Raw genomic sequence first — 22,013 nt, forward strand, 5'->3', positions numbered from 1 at the left:
AAATAGATCATTAACAAGGACCCACTGTATATCACAGGGAACTCTACTCAATATTCTGTAATAACCTATATTGAAAAGAATCTGAAAAAGAATTGGTATATGGATACGTATAACTAAATCACTTAGTTGTACCCCTGAAAGTAACACAGCATTGTAAATTAACTGTACTCCAAAATAAAATAAGAATCAAATTTTAAAAATGTTTAACTTATTAGTAATCATGAAAAGCAAAAATAAATTTTTCTATTTGTTTTGTTGATTAGTTGACAAGGTAATACTGCACTGAGTTTATCATTTTCGTAAAACTGGGAGATACTGGTAAATGGTTATCACACATAACCAGTAAAGTACTTCGAAAAATCTTTCCACATATCCCCAGGGATAAAGGCATTCTAGTATATAAGACACTGAAGCACAGTGTTGCGTACTCCATTTAAATAGATGAAAAACAGACCAATCAGAAACAGTGTGATTAAGGATCCCAAACACTCCATGATGCTGGGCACAGAGAACACACATTTTCATTTTAATCAAATAAAAACAAAGGGCATTCCTTGTTTAACTCACCTGTAGAACCTGCTCTCCTGTTCCTCCTGCTTAGGGGTCCCTGGGGCTGGGTGAAACGTGACTCTTTCCCTTTGCTCAAGATGAGAGATCAGAGCTAGTTCGGAAGTGGACGATGCTGCTTGAAGGGAAGAAGAAACAACACAATGAAGAGCCGAGTCACACGGGTCAGTCTCAGCTAGGAGAGTAACCCCGGGGGAACTGAGCAAAGAGGTACCCTAAAGAGGTACAGGAAGGGTTCTGGGAGGAGATCTTGGACAGTGTTTCCAAGGAAGCCTGAGACACTCTGGGAGGCGAATTTCTATTTAAAGGAGAACAAAATGTTTTACCTTCCTTGTTAAAGAATGGAAAATTCTCTAACTGTAGAAAACAGATGTATGGCTCCTAGGAGCAACTCCCACATGGAGACAATGGGGCTGAGTTCTCTCAAGATAATCTGGAGGTTCAATACTAGGGTGAGGGTACCAAGCGATTGCTCGAGCCTTGGTGTACCCATAGAATCACCTCTAAGGCAGGTACAGAGGGAGGACAGCTTTTACGATGGAAAAAGAAGGAAAGCCTTCTTGGAAGTCAAATAGACTCCAGGGCTCTGTGTACCTGGAAACTCTTAACATCGCCATTCGGGATCAGTTAATAGTTATAAGAGAACCTTTAACTTCTTAGGGCCCAGAGAGAACAGCAGCAGAGAGGCCTTACATAGAGTTCTCCAGCATCATGCTCCTGTACAAGGCCCTCTGAGCAGGTATCAAGCTGGTCCATTCCTTTTCAGTGAAATACACAGCCACATCCTCAAAAGCCACTGATTCCTTGATTTTTTTTTAATTAATTTATTTATTTATTTATTTTGCAGTACGCAGGCCTCTCACTAGAGGAGCACAGGCTCCAGACGCGCAGGCTCAGAGGCCGTGGCTCACGGACCTAGCCACTCCGCGGCATGTGGGATCTTCCCGGACCGGGGCATGAACCCATGTCCCCTGCATCGGCAGGCGGACTCTCAACCACTGTGTCACCAGGGAAGCCCAGCCACTGATTCCTGAAACAACAAGTTCCTCTATCCCAGGCCTCAGGACTTTGGTGATGGTCAAAACTGTCAATGAGAGGCTGAGAACAGCATCTACAAGGACATATATTTAGTACTGGGTCCCTCATGTGCCTGAGAGGTTTTTGTGTAAAGCTGGAAGGCGTAGAGGAAGAGGAGAAAAATTAAAGGCAGACCGCCAGCCAGAGCTCCACAGAGTTTCCCAGTTAGAACAAAATGCATCTTCACTATGAGCTTCCAAACATATGCGACCTCCAAATAGACTATAATATAGAAGCTAGACTTGGGCCTGAGCATGAATGTATATATATAAAAGAAAAACTAACATATAATGGGATGTGGCTGCTACCTTAGCTCTGAGCCCCTTCCCACTTTGTATAATATATTTGGGTGATTATTTGGACTGCTCACATTCCTGTCATTTCTCAATTGTGCTTTCATCCCCGTTCTTCCTCATTCTTGTCTCCTTTCTCACGACCCCAGGCACAGTGCTCTCACATTTGTCCATGACTCCCCACCCCCGTGTAGAGGTAGTGAGGTTAGAGAAGCATAGGAAAGTACCGCTTACTTGAGATGGGCTACAGAAAAGTCTGTTTATCAAAGGACAACATTAAGAGCGTGAAAAAGTGGGAATTCCCTTGCTTTCCAGTGGTTAGGACTCTGCGCTTCCACTGCAGGGGTCCCGGGTTCCATCCCTGATTGGGGAACTAAGATCCTGCAAGCCTCGAGGCACGGTCAAAAAAATAAATTAATAAGAGAGTGAAAAAGCAAGCCACAGAATGGGAAAAGGAATTTCATAATACATACATCTGACATAGGACTCATATCCATAATTACTACAATTTGGAGGGAAAAAAATGACACACAATGTAAGAAACAATGGGAACGTATCTCAACAGTGACTTCACATAAGTGGACATCCACATATGCAATAAACGTATGAAATGGTGCTCTGTATCACTCCTTGATGGAGAAAAGGCAATTAAAAAACCCCAATATGATATCAAGAATGAATGAGAAGTATTTGCAAGGATGTGGAGCAACTGGAACTCTCTTGTACTGCTGGTAAAAGTATAAATTGGAACAACCATTTCAGAAGATTGTTGGGCAGCATCTACTAAAACTAACCAAATGTATAGCCTATGACCTAGCACTTTGACTCCTAAAGATATTCCCCAGAGAAATGAGTGCATGTGTTCATCAAAAGGCATAAGCAAGAATGTTCGCTGCCTTCTTATTCATAGTAGTCGAAAACCGGAAACAATCAAAATGTCCATCCATGGTAGAATGAATAAATAAAATGTGGTATAATCATATAATGGAAAACTATTCAGCAATGAAAAAGTACAAACTACTGCTATGTGCAACAACACGGGTGAAGTTCACAGACATAAAACTGAGCAAAAGAAGGCAGATACAAAAAAGTAAATTTTGAATGATTCCATTTACATGAAATTTAAGAACAAATAAAACAAATATATTGTCATAGCAGTCAGAATAATGGTCATCTTTTTTTGTTTTGTTTTGTTTTGGCCACGTGGCTTGTGGGATCTTAGTTCCCTGACCAGGGATTGAACCCAGGCCCTTGGCAGTGAGGGCGTGCAGTCCTAACCACTGGACCGCCAGGGAAGTCCCATAAAGGTCAACTTTGGGGTGGACTGCTTTGGGATGGTGCATGAGGGAGTCTGTTGAGGTACTGATAATGTTCTATGTCTCAATATGAATGATAGTCTTACAGGTGTGTATATTTCTAGAAAGTGAGCTATACAGTGAGTTATATGTATTATAAGTTATACCTCAATGAGAAAGCAAATTTACATATTTTTATATATATAAAAGTATGTTACATATATTTTATATATGCATATGTAACATATATAAACTTATATTTATATACACTTGTATACTTTAATATGTGCATATATAAATATATCTGTACATATGCACATGCATACATGCAGGGGCAGAGGGAACGCAGCTCACCTGGGGCCTGGTTGTTAAGGACACTGTTGTCGTCATCTGACCTCTGTTATTCCTGTCTCAGGGAAAGGTAACACTCTCAGGAACTGAAAGTAAAGAAAGAAGCATTAGTGACAATAATTCTACTGACCCTAATTCTTGCATATAGCATCTGACCCATTCTTTTTGGGGGCTACATGAACTATCAATACTATTCATTAGTTACTGCCTTGTATCGGTAGCAATTCTCAAGTCACAGAGGTGAGACGGCAGGCATGAGAGGGAACACAGAAACAGAAACCGTGTGGAGAATATACTTAGCACACAATGTCCCAGGTGCATATTCAGCTGACGGGTTCAGCGAACAGATGCGAAGGTGGACTGACAAAACTAATTTTCAGTACTCCAAAGAAGACATCTTAGGAAAGGGGACAGAAAGGGCAACTAGGGCCTACAGTGGTACAGTGGAGAGAGTGTTATGGGCTGAAGAGAAAGCTGGAGTTCCAATGAAGATCCCTAGAGTCAGGACTTCCCCGGTGGTCCAGTGGTTAAGACTCTATGCTTCCCCTGCATGAGGGTGTGAGTTTGATCCCTGGTCTGGGAACGAAGATCCTCCCTGCCACATGTTGCAGCCAAAAAAAAAAAAAAAAAGATCCCAAGAATCCACACAGTCAGACAGTAGTAAAAGTCAAAATGGAATTTGAACATAGTTTATTAGGAACATCTTTTTTTTTTTTAAAGATTTGATGTGGGACCTCTTTTTGTTGGTTTTTTTTTTTTTTTTTTTTTTGGCTGTGTTGGGTCTTCGTTGCTGTGTGCAGGCTTTTCTCTAGTTGCAGTGAGCGGGGGCTACTCTTCGTTGTGGTGTGCGGACTTCTCATTGCAGTGGCTTCTCTTGTTGCAGAGCAAGGGCTCTAGGCGTGCAGACTTCAGTGGTTGTGGCTTGCAGGCTCTAGAGTGCTGGCTCAGTAGTTGTGGTTCACAGGGCTTAGTTGCTCCACAGCATGGGGAATCTTCCCGAACCAGGGCTCGAACCTGTGTCCCCTGCACTGGCAGGCAGATTCTTAACCACTGCGCCACCAGGGAAGCCCTGATATGGGACCATTTTTAAAGTCTTTATTGAATTTGTTACAATATTGCTTTTGTTTTATGTTTTGGTTTTTTGGCCACAGCCATATGGGATCTTAGCTCCCTGACCAGGGACCAAACCTTCACTCCCTGCACTGGAAGGCAAAGTCTTAATTTAACCACTGGACCACCAGGGAAGTCTTACCATTGGACTGCCAGGGAAATCCCATATTAGGAACACCTTGATGTCTCTCTACTACTATTTTTTTCCTCTAAATATAGATTGATTATAAGATGATCATTCAATTTTATAAGAGTGTTGGGGATAGGTGGTGAGAAGACACTACCATATTAAATGATCCATCAACTTCATGACATGTCTCAAATACTCCAAGTTCTAAATATTGTTGCATCAGGGAAGCCAAGCAATTTTATTTGTAAACTAATAGTTCTAACTCCCTTTCTAGGTCAGTTAACTAGTTCATCATTAGGAAGTAAGCCTTCTGCCATTCTACAGAATGAATCAGCAAGGTTTACACATTAAAGGCAACACCTGAAATACAAATAGCTGCCATCAGTTAGATTGGAAATCATTAATAAGCATAAAAGTGCATGCACTCGTAGACTTAAAAACAACTTCCAGGGCTTCCCTGGTGGTGCAGTGGTTGAGAGTCCACCTGCCGATGCAGAGGACACGGGTTCGTGCCCCAGTCTGGGAGGATCCCACATGCCATGGAGCGGCTGGGCCCATGAGCCATGGCCGCTGGGCCTGCGCATCCAGAGCCTGTGCTCCGCAACGGGAGAGGCCACAACAGTGAGAGGCCCGCGTACCGCAAAAAAAAAGAAAAAAGCAACTTCCATTTCAACCCCTTATCTGCAGTTTGCTATTAAGTCTCAGGGTCCATCAGACTAAAGACTTCATACAGTCAGCACACAGCCCTTTCCTCCACTGACCCTACTTAGTGAATCCAGAAAGCTATCCAGGAAGAGGAAGCTGAGGCTGTCAGGGAAAGAGCTGTCAGAGGAGGCTAAAAACCACATCTTGATAGTTGCAGGGATTCCAGGGGTGGGGTTGGGGGGGCGGGGAATGGACGGGGAAGAGTAGCTATAAATGTAAACAAAAGAACTTTAAAAGAAAGCACAATGTGGTAATTCCCTGGTGGTCCAGTGGTTAGGACTCTAAGCTGCCAATGCTGGGGGCCTGGGTTCGATCCCTGGTCTGGGAACTAAGATCCCACAAAACCTGTGGCACTGTCAGAAACATAAACAAATAAAACAACACAATGCAAACCTACACAAGTAATGCTGCTAAACTCATGGATGTTTTTTGTCCAAAGGTAACAAAAGCAGGGATTCATACTGAGTAACTGGGTACCCCTTGTAGTTGTGTACTCTAATTCTCTTAAATCATGATACTGTCATCGTATCTTTGTAATAAACAGCCCTTACAGTGGACACTTAATATTACTGACATATTAAACAAATGGCCTTAAGCAAAAAGATGTGATCTGTACAGTTGACACTATGAAAAGCAAATCATCTGGAAGTAGAACAGCAGCAGAGGCCACCCTTACAAAGTACAAAACACTCCTACTTTCCTATGGGGAAAACCATAGCTATGGAGCATAGCTCCATAAACATGAAGCATAAACAACAAGCCCAGATGGGAAACAAATCACAACACACTTCACTAATGGCAGGGACCATATGTTTTGTCTGATTGATTGTGAACCTTAACAATTACGTTATGACAATTACGTTAAGAGAATGTAATGAGGAGTGAAATAAAGGATGTGAAGAGAACTAAATCAAGAAATGCTGGGCTTCCCTGTTGGCACAGTGGTTAAGAATTTGCCTGCCAATGCAGAGGATACGGGTTCGAGCCCTGGTCTGGGAAGATCCCACATGCCACGGAGAAACTAAGCCCGTGTGCCACAACTACTGAGCCTGTGCTCTAGAGCCCACAAGCCACAACTACTGAGCCGGCGTGCTGCAACTACTGAAGCCCACACGCCTAGAGCCTGTGCTCCGCAACAAGAGAAGCCACCGCAATGAGAAGCCCGCGCACTGCAACGAAGAGTAGCCCCGCTCACCGCAACTAGAGAAAGCTCACGTACAGCAACGAAGACCCACCGCAGCCAAAAATAAGATTAATAAAATTTAAAAATAATAATAAATAAATAATGTTTCCTTAGCCCCAATACTGTGCATAGGATATTATATGCTAAACATTAGACATATTAGGTGCTTGATGGATATAACCCCTCAAGAGATTTTTATTTTTATTTATTTATTTATGTTGCACTGCACAGCACGAGGCATCTTAGTTCCCCAACCAGGGATGGAACCCTGTGCCCCCTGCAGTGGAAGCCCCGAGTCTTAACCATTGGATCGCCAGGGAAGTCCCAAGATTTTTAGATTAAACATTCATATGAACCAATCCAAATCCAGGGCTCCACGTTCTCCAATTCTGTGAAGGAAGTAGCCTCCATGGGGGTGGGGGGAGAAAACCATTTCAGTCTTCTCAAAACTTTGGGTACTCTACGAATCGCTTCCAGATTGGGTTTACACCTGGCCAGGCGAGTAAGGCGAATAAAGTATCACAGACTGATTTCCTGAGACCACCTGAAAAGGGAAAGAGCGTTAAGTAGTTGTGCACAGGCCTAGGGTCTCCGCAGCCTGGACAAGATGGGGCTGGAGCGACCGAGGGGAGTGTTCTCTGCTGACAGCGCGTCCTGGAGCACAGACAGTTAAAAAATTTTGAGAACCTCGGTGTCAACACTTGAATTTGTGTCAGTATCCAAGTCTGAATAGGCCACGGGCTGTCCTGGGGACGAGAAACTAGGCGTCCCCAGCCCGCCAGCGCCCCCTCTCCATGCGAACGAGTTGAGCATGGGCATTGGGGTGAGGACCCCGGGAGCAGCAGTAGCCGCGCTGGTCTCCCCCAGGGTCCTTCCTGTCCTGTTCAGACCAAGCCAGACCCGCTCACCGTGGGCTCTGAGTGGCCTCTGCCCCTTTCCAGCAAACAGAGCTTTGGGGAACCACTGGCGGGTCTTCACAAACCAAACCCTCACGCGGTAAAAGCAATGGCTGAGCTGGAAGTACGTCATCACAGTGACCTGTCAACCTATAATTTCCCTTAAATTCTCTCTAGTGATCTTAGAGGACCCCACATCTCGGTGGTTCCTCCTTCTAGTTCCCACCAGACGAGCCTGAGGAAAAAATGGCGAGGTAGGTGTCTTCCTCTCAGGCTCCGCGTTTTAATTTTGGCCGCGCCGCACGGCTTGCGGGATTTTATTTCCCTGACCAGGGATCAAACCCTGGCCCTGGGCAGTTAAAGTGCAGAGTCCTAACCACTAGACTACTAGGGAATCCACGAGACTCCGCATTCCAAGTCAAGTAATAGGACTTGGCTTGTCCTAACCTTAAGGCCGGAGAAGGAAGCAGGACCTTCATTCCATTGGATATCAGGTGAAGGGGCGGGGCCCAGCTGAGCCAATGAGCAGCAGAGCCTGCGAGATCGTCCTTCCTCTTGGAGGCAGGAGCCTCTTCCCTGCCGGGACAGGCCCGGCCCCTGCCTGGCAGATTTTCCACCTACTGGTGAGTCCCTCCCTTCAGGGCCTAGAGGAGAAATCAGGGACCTGGAGAGAGAGCTGAGCTGGGCTGAGGGCCTGACCTGGACGGGGTGGAGACCTCAAGACAGAGGAGGCACCGAAACGTTTGCTTAATGAATGGAAGTCGAGGAACAGAGTAGCGATCTTAACATATATCCAGAAGACCCTTAGAAAGTCAAAAAGGCGGTGCTTTTCTGTCCTGCATAGGGAGAGCCACCATGAATGAGAGAGGGAGGGTAAGAAGAGAATCCAGGCCCCAGCTAGAAGCCTACACACAGTCCTGCAACCTTTCTTAGACTTGTCCACCACTTCATTTGTCCACCACTGCCAAATGTCCTCATGTGTCTAGTTCCTTACCCCGGCCACTGTGATGCCCCACATGGGGCTCACAGTTTACAAGTCTTTTCATCTCACACTGCCAAGAAGGCTGTGTCCAGAGGAGCATCCAGCCCTCAGCCATATCCTACTGAGGCCGACACTTCCCTGGGATCCATGAGGCCCTTGTGTGGAACCCAGGTCACATCTTTTCAAGATAATCTCAAGTCCTCAATCGTCTGCATAACCTGAGAGCTTTATAGGAATGTCTGTGGTCACCTCCAAAAGACCTTTAAATATGTGAGAGCAGGGGTTAGGATCTCCCTGCTCAAAAGAACCTGGAGTTTAAAGCATTACTGATAACATTGTTACAGAAGAGTGTCAGCTTACTACAGGGCACTTCAGTACTCCTGAGGAGTAAACATGATTTCTCTTTCCCTCCCACTGGGATGTTCTCAGATGTAAGTCACTGCTCCTACTCTTTGACCTATTTTCCATGTAGAAGATATGGAGCCTGCAAATCATGCTGACAGTTGGAGTAGGCCATTCCCAATTCCCATCAACCAAAGATACTCGGTTAGGTAGGTTTGCCGAGGCAAAATCAAAACAACCTATGCCAGGGAATTCCCTGGTGGTCCAGTGGTTAGGACTCTGAGATTTCACTGCTGAGGGCCTGGGTCCGATCCCTTGTTGGGGAACTAAGAGCCCACTAGCTGTGCAGTGAGGCCAAACCAACAACAACAAAAAAAAACCCTATAGTATAACACTCATCTTAGAACAGCAATGTAGTTTCAGCAAAACATCCCTGTTCCTAATATTAAATTAATGCAATTTGAATATTATCGAATTTGAATGTCCAGTTGTAATTGTGTAATAACCTATAAACATAGGAAATTTATATCAAGCTTCAAGGGTACAATATTTACAAGCTTTAAGGGTAAATATTTTTTTACACATTTTACAAATTCTTACTCATCCAATTGCTTTAAACATAATCCATATTAGCATATTTTTAGCCATTTAGAGCCTGCCTGCTTTGCATAATTCGTGAAACTGCACCTAACGTCCGCCAGCCATGGATAAGACAAACTCTGGGGCCGTGAAAGACCCCAAACCGCTGCTGCCCTTCCACGCTCTCTGAAGGGCAGAGACTCCCACCTTGCTGTTGAGCAACACTGCCTAGACAAGTAAGCCTCCTTTCCAATTCGCCTCTCCACCCCACCCCCTCCCCAGGATTCCCTCGCCTTCTTCCCCTGCTGGGTTAGCCCTTCAGTAAGGGACTTCCCCTGTCTTGCGATCTGTACAGAGGGAGCCCAGTGTAGTTTGTTGTACAATAGTGCCATCTACTGGTCTTACCTTTTTCTTTTTCTTTAAAAAAATTTTTTGGATTGAGGTATAGTTGATGTACAGTATTATATGTTTCAGGTCTTGTCTTTTCTTGATCATCCCTCAAATCCTTGAACTCACCACAGAATTGAAACAATATAGATATTCTTGCCTCTTCAGTTCTTTAATACCATTTATTGAATGCTGGTTAGATCATTACTAATGGCATTGAATCATCATGCCACCCATGAATATTGGCTTCCAATGACATCCTCAAAGGTTATTATGATAACTGCAAATACAAGTCTTACGCAGAATATTCAGGAAAATATTAACTGTAATAGGTTTTCTGGTCATGTTAAATTTACCATTTGGAATGTTATAGTCTAATCACTGAATCACACATTGTACAACCACAACTGCTCTTAAACTGCTGTCTTAGTCCATTCAGGCTGCTAGACAAAACACTATAGCCTGGGTAACTTATAAAGAACAGAAGTTTATTTCTTACAGTTCTGGATGCTGGGAGGTTCAACATCAAGGCACCAGCATGTTTGAATTCTGGTGAGGGCCCTCTTCCTGGTTCATAGACAAGGCCTTCTTGTGGTGCCCTCACATGGAAGGGAGCTAAGGAGCTCTGTGTGACCTCTTTTGTAAGAACACTAATCCCATTCATGAGAGCACCTACCAAAAGCCCTACCTCCTAACACCATCACATCAGGATTAGGATTTCAACGTATGAATTTTGAAGGGGACACAAACATTGAGACCATGGCAACTGCTATAATCTTTGCATTCCTGGAATGTGATGCCTTTCAATGTCGGTTATCCTTCTCCCTTCCATACCACCACCACCAACGGGGAGGATAAGCAATGGGTCCATGCGAAGAGTAAGAAGAGCAGTTCAATTCACCCAAGAAATGAATGTCCCCTTCCAGCGCAGCTTAAGACTGACCCAGGACAGCATGGCGTCACTGCATCAGCGGGGGATAAGAGAGGACATCTATCAGAAAGCCTGTTGAAAGCCCTCAGAGAAGAGAGGTGTGGCCACCCCCAGAGAACTGCCTGACATGTGCGGGGAAGAGTGACCACCCTCATGGCCAAGAGTGTGAAATGCACAAGATAAAGGATACTTGCTGCCACCTCTCTTGTCGCTGGGTATTGTAGCCCATAAGCAGCACTGCAGTAGGAATGCAGAAGAGCACGAGCTGACACGGGCCCACACATGCAGCCCACCCCAAGGGTTGACAGCAGACCCACAGTAGCCCACAGCCTTGAATTCAAACCTGTGCCTAAGATGAATGAGTTACCCCGAATCAGTCAGCATCATTCTGATGGCCCAGGGTCATATGATCCTGTGGGAAAAACCCAGGCTGGCCGCCCTCCTAGAAATGAGGTCCAGCCATAGGGCCCTGGCACAACCCTACAGGTGTGCATTCTGGAGCTCTTTAGGACACCTGGTCAGCTCACACACTGAGTAAATGCTCAGAGAGCACCCCAAATGGGACAAACAGAGCATAGGGCCCATAGAGATCACAATCTACTCTCGGAGAACCCCATCTGACAGTCTTATTTGACCTAGCCACAACCAGGCAACAGGAGATGACTTTAAAAATGTAGAAGAAGGGGGGACTTCCCTGGTGGTCCAGTGGGTAAGACTCCGTGCTCCCAATGGAGGGGCCCAGGTTCGATCCCTGGTCAGGGAACTAGATCCCACATGCATGCCATAACTAAGAGTTTGCATGCCGCAACTAAGAGTTCGCATGCTGCAACTAGGAGTTCACATGCTGCAACTAAGAAGTCCACATGCCACAACTAAGACCCGGTGCAGCCAAAATAAATAAATAAATAAAAGGATAAAAATAAACCAATAAAAAAAATGTAGAGGAAGGAACTCCAAAGTGCAGGACCCCCTGAACACCCTGGGCACATGTCCTGGGGTGGGACCCTGTTTTCCTTGGTCTAATGGTGGTGCTGGGCATGCATTTAAGTGCATGGCCAGAGAGTAGCACATACCATTTCACAACGGCCAGAGGTTGGTCACATGGCCAAACACACCTGCTGAAAAACTGGAAAATTTAGCAATTTCTATGGAAGCAGGAGAGAATGGAGACTAGGTGACGAGTAACAGTCATTACCATGTCCATTGCACAACAGAATGCAAGATAGACTAGAAATGTGAATATCTAGCTTTCCTATACTCTAGAGTGAAAGAGAGCAACAGAGAAAAATGCTGGGAAAGGCCAGAATAGCCCATAAGGCACATCAGTACCTATAGGAAAGAGTAGCCCCTAAAGAGATACAATCCCATAGGTGCGTGACATGGCAAATGGAACAAGGGCAGGATTTCAACTCCCATCTGTCCCTTAGACCAGTTCCTCTTTGCACAATTATCACAACCACACAGGATAGACCTGGAAATGGCTCTAGATTCAGCCACTGGTAATGTCACACACTCCTCCCCCTTGTCAACTACTTGGTGCTTTTTCAACACATTTCTCCATATTTATACAATACGTTAAAATAAGAAAAACATATAGCAGGTCTGATCTCTATCTCCTCCACACACTGAGAAAGGCTGTAACTCTCTGGGCCACAGCTCGGCAAATATTCCCAAGGAGAATGTTTGGGGAACGGGAGACTCATGTTATGTGTCTCATCTCTCTCAAAAATCATCACATTGCATTGGCTGCTAATGAATATCTACAAACTTGTTCAGTGTTTTTTTTTTTTTTTAAGTGTGGTCCACTTTGAAAATTTTAAAAATCCAAAAATCCACCTCTTCTCAAGATGTAGAAAAACTGAAGAAGGGACTTCCCTGGTGGCACAGTGGTTAAGAATCCGCCTGCCAATGCAGAGGACACGGGTTTGAGCCCTGGTCCGGGAAGATCCCACATGCCGCGGAGCAACTAAGCCCGTGCACCACAACTACTGAGCCTGCGCTCTAGAACCCATGTGCCACAACTACTGAGCTTGCGTGCCACAACTACTGAAGCCTGTGTGCCTAGAGCCCGTGCTCCACAACAAGAGAAGCCACCGCAATGAGAAGCCAGTGCACCGCAACGAAGAGTAGCCCCCACTCGCCACAACTAGAGAAAGCCCGCATGCAGCAATGAAGACCCAACACAGCCAAAAATAAATAAATAAATAAATAAATAATTTTAAAAACCTGAAGAATATGGCCCCACCCTTACAACAAAAAATAGCCAGACTGGGACCTCCCTGGCAGTCCAGAGATTAAGACTGCTGGAGGCGTGGGTTCAGTCCCTGGTCAGGAACCTAAAAGCCCACATGCTGCATGGCACAACCAAAAAAAAAAAAAATAGCCAGATTATCTGAAATTTTTCCTTGGACACATCAGAGAGCTGAAGTCTCAGGGCAAACAACTTACCTAAAATCTAAGGAAAGACAGACACTCTCAAGGTCATTCCTTGTATTCATCTCCTTTGGGGACAGTCCACCTTCCTGACCAATCCTCCTATGGAGAAGCTCACCACTGCAGAGTTGGAAATAACATTGAGTCAACTGGAGGGAAAACAAAAAATAAAAATACAAAACAACAATAACAAAACAACCAGCATATAAATTCATTGTAAATAGAATAAGTCTGTCTTGGGAATTCCCTGGCAGTCCAGTGGTTAAGACTCTGCCCTTCCAATGCAGGGGGTGTGGGTTCAATCCCTGGTCGGGGAACTAAGATCCCACATGCCGCATGGTACGGCCAAAAAATTTTAAAAAATAATAAGGCTGTCTTTAAGAAAACAGACAAAAGAGGCTGTAGTGAGAAAGGCAGAGTCAAAGTGGTAAGCTTCAAAAAGTCTTAAGGCTAGATAGGATCAAAGAAAGGGGAAGAGATGGGGAAAGGGCATCTGGGGGAGCAGAAAAAGCACAAGCTCAGAGGAAGAAACTGAAACAGTGTGTGTTACAGTGAGTGGAGAGGACTGCCTGGAGCAGCGTCTGGGGAGGGCAGGAGGTACAGCTGGATTGGGATAATCAGGCCAAGAAGGGGAGGACCTGCTAACCTGCACTAGGGGGACACACAGAACAAGATTACATTTAAAAGTTTCTCTCCAGTATGAATTCTCCAATGACGAATAAAATTTGAGTTCTGAATGAAGACTTTCCCACATTTCTCACATTCACAGGGTTTTTCTCTAACATGAAGCCTTCAGTGCTGCTTCAATCCTGAACTCTTTTTTGTTTTTTACAACTTATTGGAGTATAATTGCTTCACAATGGTGTTTAGTTTCTGCTTTATAACAAAGTGAATCAGTTATACATATACATCTGTTCCCATATCCCTTCCCTCTTGTGTCTCCCTCCCTCCCACCCTCCCTATCCCACCCCTCTAGGTGGTCACAAAGCACCGAGCTGATCTCCCTGTGCTATGCGGCTGCTTCCCACTAGCTATCTACCTTACGTTTGGTAGTCTTGTTGAAGCCTTTCCCACACTCTGCATTTGTAGGGCTTCACCCAAGTGTGGATCCATTGATCTTGGGGTTTTTTCTTTTTTCTTCCCTTTTCTTTTTTTCTTTTGGATCCATTGATATTGATTTAAGCTGACTTTTTGCTTGAAGGCCTTGCTGTAGTCCTTGCATCTAAAAGGTTTCTCTCCAATGCTGACTTGCTAGTGCTGAGTTGAAGTTAAAGGCTTTGCCACACTCTTTACACACCTGGAAACTGCAGATGTGTGAACTGACCCCAACATTTTTTTCTGATTTCTTATGTGCATGACATCTATTTTTTATAGGAATTTTCTCATTATTTACTCCCTCCTTTGCTGAATCTCTCTTATTTTTCTTCATTCCATCCCTTATGAGACTTCCTGAAGGCCTCTCTATCTTACTCTCTGATTCACAGGTAACTTGAAAACCAGGTCCCTGGGGAAGGTCTCTTAATGTTCCTCTGAGGCCAAGTCACGGGATTCACTTTTCTCAGAAATGTCTTATTTTGAGGCCTAAAAGCATAAATTCAGCCCTGATTTCACAACCTGAGAAAAAATAATAAATGCAAATGTTAGAGAGGAAACTAGATCATCAAAGATACGACTGTATGCTGTAAATACACAGCTTTTGTAATGTTTACAAATTGGTTTCACAGAGCATAGGGAATGAAGAAAGACAAGGAAAAGGCCTGGGACCCAAAAGGGAAAGGGGCTACATCTGGTCTCACGGCCAAAGATGCAAAAGAAGACGAGATAATTATGGTTGGTCCAAGAGAGTAACATTGTTGAAAATGGAAATCTGATCATGGGAATGGCCTCAGAAGACAAAAAAAGAATGAAAAGTGAAGAGGATATTGGGTTGGGTGGGCTGGTGAGACTCCTCTTCATCAACTGTCAAACAAAAAATTCAATTAAATAACTTAGATATTCCAACTTAGGGGTATGTGAGGAATGCTATCACGAAGCTTGAAAATTACCTGAAAACATAAGCAATATAAAAGATTAGAGAAAACCACAGTGGGCCAGGACAACACAGATCAAACTTCCACCCACACTGACTGACTAACCATAACTGCAAGGTAACATTTGGCCACCATGATTTAGCCCTAGGCCGTGACAAAATTTCACAGACTGGATGGCTTAACAGAAATTTTCTTATGGTATAGGAGGCTGGAAGTCCAAGATCAAGGTGCCAGCTGGCTGGTATCCTCTGAGGCCTCTCTCCTTGGCTTGCAGATGGCCAACCTCTTGCTGCCGCTTCACACGGTCATCCCCCTATGCATGTGCACCCCCGGTGTCTGTGTCCTAATCTCCTCTTCTCATATGGACACCAGTCTGACTGGATTAGCGACCACCCTAACAACCTCATTTTAACTTAATTATGTCTTTGAAGATCCTGTCTCCAAATACAGTCACATGCTGAGGTACTGGAGGTTAGGGCTTTAACATATAAAGTTGGTGGGGGGACACAATTCAGTCCACCTGCCATATGCTGAACCCATCCCCCGCCTAAGCACTGAAGCCTCACCACCTCCCTATGGACACGGTCCAAGTATGTTCCCTCCTCCTCAGCCCCAGCAGTTGCTATTCCCTCTGCCTGAAATGCTGCCCCTAAATATCAGCACATCTTGCTCCCTACTTTGGTCTCTTGTTCACATGTCCCCTCAACAGTCTGTCCCTGATCACTCTATCTATCCCTTTCTATACCCCTTCCCTGCTTTATGATCCTTCATAGCATTTACCATTACTTGCCATAAAAATTTATACATTGTGGGGTTCATCCGTGTTTAACATACACCCAGGATTTCTAGAAATCATGTATGGTAAGGTCACAGACAAGGAGACAACTGCCTTGGAAAGAAGAAGTACTTACAGTTCCTGAAAAGAGGGGGCATGCCACACCTCGCAGGGGGCCCATGGGGAAGCACCATGGGGTCAGTCAGGAGGCAGAGGAGGGGGCAGAAAGCATAGGCAAAAGCCTCTATTACTAGAGTGGTGGGAAGTTGTTAGGTGGGGACGTTCTCCTGCTGGGCAGGAAGCAAAACACAGATGTTGGGGTCTGTGGTTGGAAGGTTTGTAATAAGATTTTTGCACACCAAAAGGGGAAATATAATCAACTTTGGCTGTTAGTTTGACCCTATGATCAATGGATGCCAAATCATCAATTACAACATTTCTAAATGTTGGTTAGAATATCCCACATTTTTGGCGTTACGCCAATATATTCAAATGTTGGTTCATAAGAGAATAAGCGAATGAGTTTCCATATGACTAGTTTATGCCTGTCCTCATGTACACCCATGTCCTAAGGGTAATTCTTGCTGCCATCACTCAGGTTCCAGGCTTCATCCTGTCCTCTCAGGCCAGGTGTACCTCTTCTCTGTACCTATCTTATCTGAAACCTCTCAGAGGCTCCTTTTGGTGAATATAGATGGATGCACCTTTACCTCGGACACAGTTTCCATGAAGTGCCTGCACTGGCTTACCTCAAAACTCAAGTGGACAGAGGTCCAAGGGAACAAAGCTCACCTGAGGCTTGGTTTTAAGGGACACAACCTGTCATCATCTAGCTTCTTCAATTCTTCTTATGGAGAAAAGTATGATTCTCAGTAGCTTAAGGCAGAGAACGATACATCAGCAAGATGGACTGACCACAACTCCCATAAAGAACCTCTCCCCCAGGTTCTGTTTTAACATTTAACATTGTTTGTACTGGCAGCATGATTCTCTGCTCACAAGAGGAAGATAACAGGCACATCTCAGAATGCTGAGACAACGCAGAGATCATTCCAGTAAGGAGCCTGAGAAAACTGTATGTTCCATGAATCCAGATTCATAATCACAGGATCACAGGAAAGCATCCAGGAGAGGAAGTTGGGGGAGATAATGGAGAGAGGATTTATAAGCCAAGAAGAAATGTGGAGCCCCCAAACTGTAAATAGAGTTCCCGAGAGACTACACACCAGAGATAGGAAAATGTTTATTAAATATGCAGGCATCATTAGAGCGAGACTGAATCCATAGCCTGTGCTTTTCAACACCACTGCATCTCTCTGTAGTATGACTGTGCCGATTAAAGCTCTATTATCAAAAACCTCAATTCAAGATCCCCTTATCTGTCCCACAGGACAAGGATAGGCTATTGATGTGATCTTGCCCCTTTAAGTACCTTATTCTTGTGTACTCAATGCTACCTAGCTTATGTAGAGTATTAATGTATTTCTATTAATATGACCCAGTAAAATTATACTCATAAAGTGACAGAACTGAATGAATCAATTTGCCCACTAAACAAACAAACAAAATGTACATACGGTGTGTTGAAAAACATAGCTCCCAATATAAAACCAATCTAGAAAGAGTGACAATATATTGAAGCTCCTAGCCACTCTTGGCTAAGTTCTCCACATATGTGTGGTGTGCCTTTAGTTTATCCAGTGGCCCAGTACTAATACTAGTCTGATGTTTCCCTGCCTCCCCAGCACCATTACCTCATGCTCTTTGTCATGTGTTGCCACTGGCTTAAGGATCATATTTTTAATTTAAATTAATTTTATAGGAGTCTAAACAAACTACGTGATGCATTCAAATGGCAGATATAACTATTGTGAATTATCAGTGCTCCCTCTGTGGGAATGGCTTACTGAGAGTTGACTGTGTCTGGCTTCATGTGATAAGAATACACTGATGCTATTCAGTCTATTCAGTTCCCTCCATGCTCCTGGCAATGTGTGAGCAATGTGTTGTTTCCTAGCATGTAATTATTTTAATAGAAGGCAGCAAAAGTAACTACTCTTTGATATGTGATGTTATTAAGATATTTGTAGTTTTCTTTGAAAAGAGAAGCTGGTGTGATTAGGTACCTTTTGTTCCATTAACAGCAATAATAAAGATGCTATTCACTCCTCAAAAAAAAAAAAATGCAGGCAAACACTGGAAGACCTTGAAAAAGTCCTTAACTCTCAACCTGTTTTTTTCCTGTAGAGAAATAAGATAGCTGGACTAGACAACTTCAAATGTCCTTATCAGCAATAAAGTCAATGAGTCAAAGGAACAAAACTGAAACAAGACTTACAGATGGTTTAACAATAAATTTTGATGACTCCCTACTACTATTTCTTTCCTAAGACATATCAATGGATTTTAAGATTCTTCATTAATTTTATCACTCTGGCAAGGGTGGGGAGAAGGTAAGTCGGAAAAAAAAAGAATGGTAGTCATGTTAAAATTACATCCCAAGTTACAAGGCATGTCCCAGATATTATAGTATTATAATAGTAACCTACTTCCAAATCCCACTCTGTGTCAGCTACTTAGTTCATCACTGGAAAACAGGGATCCTGCTGTGGATTGATTCTGCGAGGTACACTCATTAAAGACAATGCCTGCAACACAACAGCTGCCACTGGTTAGACCCCAGATTCCCAACTGCATAAAACTATATGCGCTGGTGGATCCTTTACACTTTAACTGGTTTGTTTTGAGACAAAATGATTGCTATTGTCACACCCAGTTCTCCTCCCTCTGCTCATACATCATGCATGAACAGCAAGACAAAAATCTCACAACCCAATTTCAGGTCTGCAGTTTCCCCAAGTTCATGGCATTCTGACCCTAAAGACTTCCAGGGGGACTTCCCTGGTGGCCCAGTGGCTAAGACTCCACACTCCCAATGCAGGGGGCCCAGGTTTGATCCCTGGTCAGGGGAACTAGATCCCACATGCCGCAACTAAAGATCCCCCGTGCTGCAACTAAGACCTGGCACAGCCAAATAAATAAATAAATAAACAAATAAATAAATGAATAAAAAGATTGAAATAAAAATTTTTTAAAAAAAGACTTCCAGGAAGGTGAGGGAAGCAAGGCACGTGGGTCATGGGAAAAGTTGTCAGGTGATGCTAGACACCACATCTTTGTGGGTAGAAAGACTCTATTAAGGACCAAGAGTAGTTAAAAGCATGAACTGAAGGACACAAAAGAAAACACAACACAAATTCTCACACGTACAGTTCATTTCACAGAGCTTCTATCCAATATTAACACAAGTAGTGATTTCTTGCAAATAGAGTAAATAGGTACTCCTTGGACATGGATGTTCTATTTCTCTTTGTACCTATTTGTCTGATACAGTAGATATGATCAACAGACTTCCACATGTGGTTGCCCTATACAAGATTTTCTTAACAGCAGCACTAATGGCATTTGGGGCCAGATAATTCTTTTTCGTGGGAGACTTCCCTGTGCAGTGTAGTATATTTAGTTGCATCCCTGGCCTCTAGATGCCCACTAGATGTCAGTAGCAGCCCTATCCCCAATTGTGACAACAACAAAAAATGTGTCTAAACATTGCCAAATGTCTTCTAGGAGAAAGGCGCAAAATCACTGCCAGTTGAGAACCACTGACCTATACTGATATATTCAAACATTCCTTGAAAGAGCAAGATGTGGTTGAGAATGAGAAGCAGAGAAGCATGGGTGCGGTTGAGACTTAAGTGGGAGATTGAGGGGAGACAGCATAAAATCATAGATTATAACCAGTCACTGACAGAGTTTTGAATACTCACCTAAGGAACTTGGGTTTTGTTTTATAGACAAGAGAGAATCATTAAAGGAACTTCAGAAAGAGGGTGATACGATTTGATTTTCATTTTAAGGAAATTTTCTTGATCTAAGAATGAGAGAGGATTGAAAAGACAACAGCTATCACAAAACTCTGACATGGTAACTATGGAAAATAGAGCAGAGGATATGGAAAGGAAATGGCCAACCTGCTGCATGTGTGAAATGGAATCATTAAAACGTAGTCTATTGGGGCTTCCCTGGTGGCGCAGTGGTTGAGAGTCCGCCTGCCGATGCAGGGGACACGGGTTCGTGCCCCGGTGCGGGAGGATCCCGCATGCTGCGGAGCGGCTGGGCCTGTGGGCCATGGCTGCCGGGCCTGTGCGTCCGGAGCCTGTGCGTCCGGAGCCTGTGCTCCGCAACGGGAGAGGCCACAGCAGTGAGAGGCCTGCGTACTGCAAAAAAAAAAAAAAAAAAAAAAAAAAACAACGTAGTCTATTTATGAGGGTGCAGGATAGAGAGGAGCTGAAGGTTTCCATGAGGTTCCTGGGCTGAACAAGTGGGCAGGTGGTGGAGAAAACAGGGGTTAGTGTGTACCTGTGGGTAAGGATAATAAGTTCATTTTTGTACATGTGGCTCCCAGATGTAATTTTTTTTTTTTTTTTTTTTTTTGCAGTACGCGGGCCTCTCACTGTTGTGGCCTCTCCCGTTGCAGAGCACAGGCTCTGGACGCGCAGGCTCAGCAGCCATGGCTCACGGGCCCAGCCGCTCCGCGGCATATGGGATCTTCCCGGACCGGGGCACGAACCCGCGTCCCCTGCATCGGCAGGCGGACTCTCAACCACTGCGCCACCAGGGAAGCCCTGTAATTTATATTTATTTATTTATTTTTGGCCATACCACGCAGCTTGTGGGATCTTAGTTCCCTGACCAGGGATTGAACCCAGGCCCTCGGCAGTGACAGTAAGGAGTCCTAACCACTGGACTGCCAGGGAAGTCCCCCAGATATAGTTTAATCCAAATGGGTAAATAGTCCTGTCACCTGGTGACACTGTATAGAGTTAAAAGAGGGACAAGAGTGGATCCCTAGGTGACTACTTATCTTTAGAGGGTGGACAGAAATGGAGGAAATGCAAAGGAGGCAGGAACTAACAGGTCAGGAACATCAGGAGAAAGTGGTGACCCAAGAGCCAAGAGGACATTTTCAAGGGGTGTAAATTATCAACAGGGATACATACTGTAGATGATGAAGCCCGGGAAGCCAGGTGCTGGTAGTAACCTCAGTTCAAGGAGTTTGGTGGGAGCAGAGGTCAGTTGCTACGGGCTGAGGAGCTAGTGGACAGACAGAAGAGAAATAGAGAGTAGCTGTCATGAACCAGAACTAATCTTTCAGAACAACTCCCACTCTGCAGGGCAACAGCCTCCAGCCCCACCTGCAGGTGGAGCCGGCATCAAGGCTCCCTGGATGGACCATGTCCACCTCCTATGTTTGTGCTGAGTTGATTTGCAGTTTCCATATTAACATCACCATGTGCTGCTTCCCTCGGGTATATCTGTCACCTTTTCAGAATACTTTTGCTTTATATATCCTGGGGGTTCTTTTTGTTTTGAATCTTATTTGCCACCAGTTTCCAGCATATATCACTCCCCTCTTTTTCTTGTTTCCTCTTCACCCAGGCTTGTATTTTTCAAAGGAATATCAGGGAATCTGATCTGCCACCCCCAAGGCAGAAATAGTAAGGGAGTTTAGCCAGCCCCATTTGCCTGAATACCCTTTGAGACTCCCAGGAAAATAATAAAATAAATTTGGGGCCTGGTAGTTAGATCCCGTGCACTCAAGAGTTAATATTTTCTCAAAGAGAAGGGGTCAGAGTGAAAAGCCTATGTCGAGTTTTCTACCGGGTGCTCTTGTGGGAAGAGAAATCTGTAGTATAAGACACAACCCAAGACACCAGCTGATTGTCTGCCAGACAAATGTACTGTTTGACTTCTTCTTTCACACCAGTTCTTTTTTGTTTTTTGTTTTTTTTGCGGTATGTGGGCCTCTCACTGTTGTGGCCTCTCCCGTTGCAGAGCACAGGCTCCGGACGTGCAGGCTCAGCGGCCATGGCTCACGGGCCTAGCC

The 22,013-nt window shown here is 44.4% G+C and overlaps 1 long non-coding RNA gene across 1 annotated transcript; it reads right to left on the reverse strand.

Moving 5' to 3' along the window:
- Positions 1-573: 573 nt before the first annotated feature.
- LOC132497657 (uncharacterized) lies at positions 574-21,216 on the reverse strand. The gene is made up of 5 exons (XR_009533629.1): positions 21,127-21,216; positions 14,301-14,875; positions 13,277-13,381; positions 3,587-3,669; positions 574-682 (listed from the first exon to the last, which is right to left on the reverse strand). It is a non-coding gene; the product is annotated as an uncharacterized LOC132497657 (long non-coding RNA).
- Positions 21,217-22,013: the final 797 nt, after the last annotated feature.

Source organism: Mesoplodon densirostris, chromosome 10 (assembly GCF_025265405.1).
Source record: "Mesoplodon densirostris isolate mMesDen1 chromosome 10, mMesDen1 primary haplotype, whole genome shotgun sequence".
Lineage (NCBI taxonomy): Eukaryota > Metazoa > Chordata > Mammalia > Artiodactyla > Ziphiidae > Mesoplodon > Mesoplodon densirostris.